Source organism: Podarcis raffonei, chromosome 12, assembly GCF_027172205.1.
Source record: "Podarcis raffonei isolate rPodRaf1 chromosome 12, rPodRaf1.pri, whole genome shotgun sequence".
NCBI lineage: Eukaryota > Metazoa > Chordata > Lepidosauria > Squamata > Lacertidae > Podarcis > Podarcis raffonei.
In genome coordinates, this window is record NC_070613.1 from 8,305,582 (window position 1) to 8,312,458 (window position 6,877).

A 6,877-nucleotide genomic window follows, 5' to 3' on the forward strand; every position below is an offset into this window, starting at 1 on the left:
TCGAACAGGCTGCCAATGCGACGGCGCATGTGCGCGACGAATCCTCCCGCTAACTCCAATATCATAAAGGAGATCGCTTACCCTAGCGGCCTTTTTTGAACATGCGCGACGTCGGGTGTGCAACGCGCATGCGCAGGCGGGGAAGGATTGGGGGGAAAGCCCCGCCGTCGCCGCCGCCTCTGCGCTTGCGCGCTTAAGTGAGCTTCCAGGGAAAGGAGGTGGAGGTCGCGTCCGTGCCGCGTTCCCCGCACGTGCGTAATAGCTGGCAACCTGTCAGCGCCCGGCCCGTGGCGCCCGTTTGCCGTTGCTGTGGCAGCTGAGGGGCCCTGCGGGAGGCCCTGGCTGCGAGGCCTGCCGAAGGGACGGAGCCTTCCAGGAACACGAGCGGCAGCTCGGCCGCTTTCTCCTCATCGTCGCCTTCCCCCTCCCCGCCGCAGCCGCTCACGTTGCTGGTGATGCAGCCCTGCGGCGGGGACGGGGAGGCGGTGGGCGCCTTGCTGCAGCCCCAGGTGGTGCGGTAGCTGCAGCCACCATCGCGGGGGGCCTCGGAGGCACCCTCAGGCCTCATGGTCTTCTACGAGCTGGGCCCGGCGGCGGGGGGCGATGCGGACGGCGACGGAGGCGACAGTGCCGGCAGCCCCGGCGGAGGCCTGGAGGATCTGGACGACAAGGAGGAGGGCGGCGCCCAGTTGGGGGAGGAGGAGGAGGCGGCGGCTGCAAGAGCTGCACCTACAAAGGCCGCAGCGAGACCACCACGCAAGTGGCCAAGCAGCGCAAGCCCTGGATGTGCAAGAGGCACCGCAACAAGATGTGCAAGGACAAGTACAAGCGCAAGAAGAGCGACCAGGCCTTGGGGGGCGGTGGAAGTGGCGGAGGCGGAGCTGATGCAGAGGGAAGGCAATTTCAGGAGAGATGGGAAAGTGATAATAGAGTGGACACATAGTCCTACAGATACAACCGGCCCTTTGAGGGTGACCAAACTGCTGATGCGGCCCCCGATTAATTTGAGTTTGACACCCCTGATGTAAGTCATGGGCCCCGCCTGCTAGCCTGCTCCCTAAAATATCACTGGTTTGCTCTTTTCTCTATATAGGGTGCCTACATTCTAGGTTAGAGCTTAATAATGATCTCACTACAGTGGTACCTCGGGTTACAGACGCTTCAGGTTACCGACTCCGCTAACCCAGAAATAGTACCTCGGGTTAAGAACTTTGCTACAGGATGAGAACAGAAATCGTGGGAGGCCCCATTAGCTAAAGTGGTACCTCAGGTCAAGAACAGTTTAAGGTTAAGAACGGACCTCCGGAACGAAGTAAGTTCTTAACCAGAGGTACCACTGTATTAATATACTTCTTCTTAATTGTATTTCACTATTAATATACTTCTTCTTAATTGTATTTCATTTCAACAATTACTTTGATAAAACACATATTTTGTTATGTGCAAATGGCTTTAGATACCTATGAGGTCCATAAATGAACATATAGCATATATTCAACACAAAAAACAATGACAATCTGTGGTTGACAAAGCACAGCTGGACATATAAAGGGCCCCATTACCTGCAGTAGCTTGGGGCCTCATCAAACCTAAATCCGGCCCTGCATGTGCCCACCGCATTTGGCTCCTTCCAACATCTTGATGTCATGCACCCAACAACGGGACAACATGTCACACAAGTGACATGCCCCTCCCCCAAGCTTTTGCCTCTGGGCCTCTTTTATTCCTCTTTGCTTCCATAAAATGCCACCTTGTGGTGAAGGAAATGTGTGTGGATGCCGGTGCTGGTGACAGAGGCTGAAGGTTGCTGGGTGGAGCAGCAACAGCCAGCACCAAGAGCTGCTACAGGCCACCTGAGGCTTCCTAACACAGATGGGCTGCTGCCTGACTCGGCCTCACCATCTCCTTCTGAGCAGCGCACTCCTGTTTTCGGAGGAGCGCCTGTCCTTTTTGGCCGTTGATACATTTAATCCTTTCGTGGCTTTCACCGAAAGGAAGGAGGTGAGGACTGAACAGGCGCAGTTGAATGCACTCTGAGGTGAAGCCAGCTGCGGATTAAAGCAGACAGCAGACATGCTACACAGTTGCCCAGCGCATGAATAAAGAAGGAGCGCATTGGCAGGAGTGCACTGCACCGTCTTGAGCCTCTTATGCATATGGAAGAGTTCATGCCTCCCCTGAGCGGGGACAGGAGCAGGCTGAGCAAATAAAGGAATTGAAAAGGGATTATGGTTGAGCAAACCTGGATTTCCAAGGTACAGCTGCCTGTTTTGCGATGTTCCCCTTTGAGATCGGTAGCATTTGATCCCCTGGCTCCAACGATGCTCTCCAGACCAAGAAATACACCGCCTTCGCCTCTTATCGCTTTCCCGGGAATGCATGCTTCTTATGCGCTGCCAAGCACATCAGGACATTGTCGGTGCTCATTTCCTTCTGCAATGGCCGGGGAGAGCATCAGATGTCACTCATGGGGGTCCCCTGCCTTTCTGGAGGGCTTTCCTTCTTTTGAAATAAATTTCTGGTTTACAAAAATGTTGTTTAGTCGTTTAGTCGTGTCCGACTCTTCGTGACCCCATGGATCAGAGCACGCCAGGCACTCCTGTCTTCCATTGCCTCCCGCAGTTTGGTCAAATTCATGCTGGTAGCTCTGAGAACACTGTCCAGCCATCTCGCCCTCTGTCATCCCCTTCTCCTTGTGCCCTCCATCTTTCCCAACATCAGGGTCTTTTCCAGGGAGTCTTCTCTTCTCATGAGGTGGCCAAAGTATTGGAGCCTCAGCTTCAGGATCTGTCCTTCCAGTGAGCACTCAGGGCTGATTTTCTTCAGAATGGATCGGTTTGATCTTCTTGCAGTCCATGGGACTCTCAAGAGTCTCCTCCAGCACCAGAATTCAAAAGCATCAATTCTTTGGCGATCAGCCTTCTTTATGGTCCAGCTCTCACTTCCATACATCACTACTGGGAAAACCATAGCTTTAATTATACGGACCTTTGTCGGCAAGGTGATGTCTCTACTTTTTAAGATGCTGTCTAGGTTTGTCATGCTTTTGTACCAAGAAGCAGGCGTCTTTTCATTTCGTGACTGCTGTCACCATCTGCAGTGATCATGGAGACCAAGAAAGTAAAATCTATGTAACAAAAACAATTCCAAATTCAAATATCAAGTTTACTCTGAATCTCCTTACTCCCCCCCATCGCTTCCATGGATCCTATTGATATTGTTTTCCACTGCATATCAATACTTCTCCAATTTTTAATCTTTCTAAAATATCCACACATTCTGTTACAAGTGCGTTTAAAATCCTGCCAATGTTTTAACCTGCTTGCAATGATCTTGTATATAAATTATAAACTTTTCCCATTCATTTTTAAAGTTCTTGTCTTTTTGGTTCTTAAGTTTCCCAGTTAATTTCAGCATAGTCCATCAACTTGGTTTGCCATTCTTCTCTAGTCATGGTTCCCTCTCTGGGCTAGTAGCATCTGTGCAGCTGTTGTCGCGATCATAAACAGTTTTTTTCTGGTCCTTTGGGATCTCGATACCTACAATTCCTAATAAAAAAGCTTCTGGGTTGTTGTTTTTTAGCAAAAGTTATTTTGAACATTTTTTCCATTTCATTGTATATCATTTTCCAGAATTTTTTAATTCCTTTACAGGTCCACCACATACGATAAAAGGTACCTTATTCTTCTTTGCATTTCCAGCATATATTTGTACATGTTCTATACATTTTTGCTCATTTAACTGGTGTACATCATTTTCATATACTTTTCTTTCAGTAAAGAACATGCCGTAAATTTCAGATCTGTTTTCCAGAGTATGTCCCAGTCTTCCTTTTGACTGCTCGGCGGAGACAGCTTGACTACAGTAGTTCGGGCATTGGTGGTTTCAAGACAGGGTTAATGCAATATACTCTTTGCGTGGGGCTTCCTGGAAACTGCAGTTAGTGCAAAATGGCGCAGCATGGTTCCTGACACGAGTGAGACCTTGTCAGCATGTGCCGTCTCTGCTCAGAGACTTACATATTTGTTACTGGCTCATGTTTAATATTGAGCCCTGACCGGCTTGTGCAGGGAAAGGACCCAAGAGCTAAGGATTTAATCGCCATAGGAAGTCCAGCCTTCGGGTATATGTTCTCAAATTCAAAATTCAGGACTTCTGTAATGTTTCTTTTATTGCTTAGTTTTATACATTTAGGTCTGCAGCGCCCTCTGCTGGAAATATAGATTTAATACACTTCTCAACTTGAGGCATCCTTTGTGAAATAGGATGGAAACTTTTAAGACAGTTAATTTGCTTGCTTTGTCAATTGAACATTTTGAGTCGTTTTTTTAAAAAAATCCAGGGGCACCTTTTAAAATCAAGTAGTTTATATTACTAGTTATTACTGTTAACGAGTGTTTATTAGCTTGGCCTTGTTTTTTCAGAGTGTGCTGCTTCTTAAAAAAATAATTATGCATGCTAAACAAACAGAGATTTTCCTTCATATATGCTGGGCGCTGCTTCACTTTGTGCAACTGTTGTTTGTTTGGTCGGCTGTCTTTAATTTTTGTGTTTGTGCACATACTTGAAATCCACTTCTCAGAAGAACAGTTCATTAGTGGAAATTGTACCGTGGTACCTGGGGTTACTTATGCTTCAGGTTACATATGCTTCAGGTTACACTCTCTGCTAACCCAGAAATAGTGCTTCAGGTTAAGAACTTTGCTTCAGGATGAGAACAGAAATTGTGCTCCGGCAGCGGGGCGGCAGCAGGAGGCCCCATTAGCTAAAGTGGTGCTTCAGGTTAAGAACAGTTTCAGGTTAAGTATGGACCTCCGGAACGAATTAAGTACTTAACCCGAGGTACCACTGTATTGCAATGTTACCAGAGAGCAGAGGAGCACTGAATTACCCCCAGAAAGGGGGGAAGTTGGCATATAATTGATGTTGATGTTGGCACATAAGTGAAAGGCTGTTTCACGATTTTGCTGAACTAAGAGGCTGATGAGGTTGAGTTTTTGGCAAATTCCTGTTTCGGAGTTTGTGTCAGCACTTACATTTGGGAACACCCTGCCTATTGCTACCAGGCACCTAAAACATTTTTGTTTAGACCAGCCTACCCAGATATTTAGAAGTTTTTATCTGCTTTTAGTCCATTGTTATTCAAACTTTCTGAAAGTCTTAGATTGTTAATTTTTCTCATTATTACTTTTCTTATCGATCATTTTATCGTTTTTTATGAGCCACTTGAATGTTTGCCTGTTTTTACAGCCAAGCAGTGTATAAATTTTATGAAATGAATAAAATAGATAATAACATAGCCATTGGGCTGACTGCTGGGATAAATGAGAAACTGTTGCTGAAGAATGTACTGTAAGTAATCAAGTTAAATTGCATGATTACGTCCAGAACTTACATTTCCCAAAAGCGGCCTGTTAGCCAATTGCAACTCAGAACTGCACACAATGTAGTATTTTGCCCCATTAATGGACTGGGATGGGTTGGCAACCGAAGGCCCAGGGGCTGGTTGCAGCCCAATCGCCTTCTCAATCCAGCCCATGGACGATCCAGGAATCAGCATGTTTTTACATGAGTAGAATGTGTCCTTTTATTTAAAATGCACCTCTGGGTTATTTGTGGGGCATAGGAATTTGTTCATATATTTTTTTCTAAATATAGTCTGGCCCCCCACATGGTCTGAGGAACGGTGGACCGGCCCACGGCTGAAAACGTTTGCTGACCTCTAGGACAAAAACAAACCTGAGTGTGAAATCACCAAGAATAAGGACTAAGCTATTGGAAGGTTCGAGGAGGTTTGTGCCATCTAGTCAATCCCCTTGAAGGTAGGTTGAGACCCATGTTTTAATCTGTAACTGGTGTCACTCCCAAGAGGGAAGGAAAATCTCCCCCAAATTATGGCATTTACCTGCTTGAAACCCATCTCAAAATCTCGAGGCGCAAACTCAAGACCTATCAAAGCTCTAGTGTGAGTTTGAATCTGAAGGATATTTGCATTGAAACAGTTTTTTTACAAAGTCTGACACGCTGAAAACTCAATTTAAGTCCATATGTGTTAAGATCCATTCCAGTTTCAGCAAACCACTGGAAACTGAAGAATATAGCCCTCTATTATCTGCTACACCTGCACATCTGAAATAGTCATTTGGGCTTCCAGAGCAGAAAGAATCAGTGTGGAGGGTGTGATGAGTTTAGAAAGGAAAGGAGACAGAGGAATCAGAAACTATGAATAAAATCCACAGTAACCATGACACCGGCTTCAGAAAGTGTTAAAGAGTTTGGGACAGGATAAATGAAAAATGCACTGACCCCAGTACACAGCACCAACACAACAAACCCTAGGTTTACACATCAGTCCAACCAGTGACCCTGTGAGGTAATGAGATGAGCTCTATTTTGGGCATCCTATCTGTAAAATAATTAAATGGATGTTTCCATAAGCCTGGGTAAAGGGATGGTTGAGCAAAGGAGCACACAACATTGCTCCCAATTCTTTATAGTTCAGAGAAAACAGTCCAAAACTAGACTCGCCTGGTTAACAAATAGCCACTGGGTTTTTTCCATGGCTATGGTTGGTTTAACAAGTCACGAGTTAACCATGGAATTCGCCCACAGGTGAACAAAGTATGGCTTCTCCAAAGCTTGGGTTTCCCCCCCATCTGCTCTTACCTTCTGCCTTTGTAGCTTGGTCAGCTTCTGGGGTGGAGTGACCAAATAAACCACATCATGTCATACCTTTGTTACAACAAACCAAGGTTTTGCGAGCTAGTAACCACAGCTTTAGACCATGGATTGTTGGCAGTAAACAAACCATAGCTGAGCTGCTAACCAGGGCTCATTCATCATGGTAAGCCATAGTTTAATGAACCATAAAGTAATA

General features: G+C 46.2%; 1 pseudogene; it reads left to right on the plus strand.

The window, feature by feature from the left end:
* The first annotated feature begins 455 nt into the window (after positions 1 to 455).
* Positions 456 to 943, plus strand: LOC128398378 (regulatory factor X-associated protein-like; annotated as a pseudogene).
* The last annotated feature ends 5,934 nt before the right edge of the window (positions 944 to 6,877 follow it).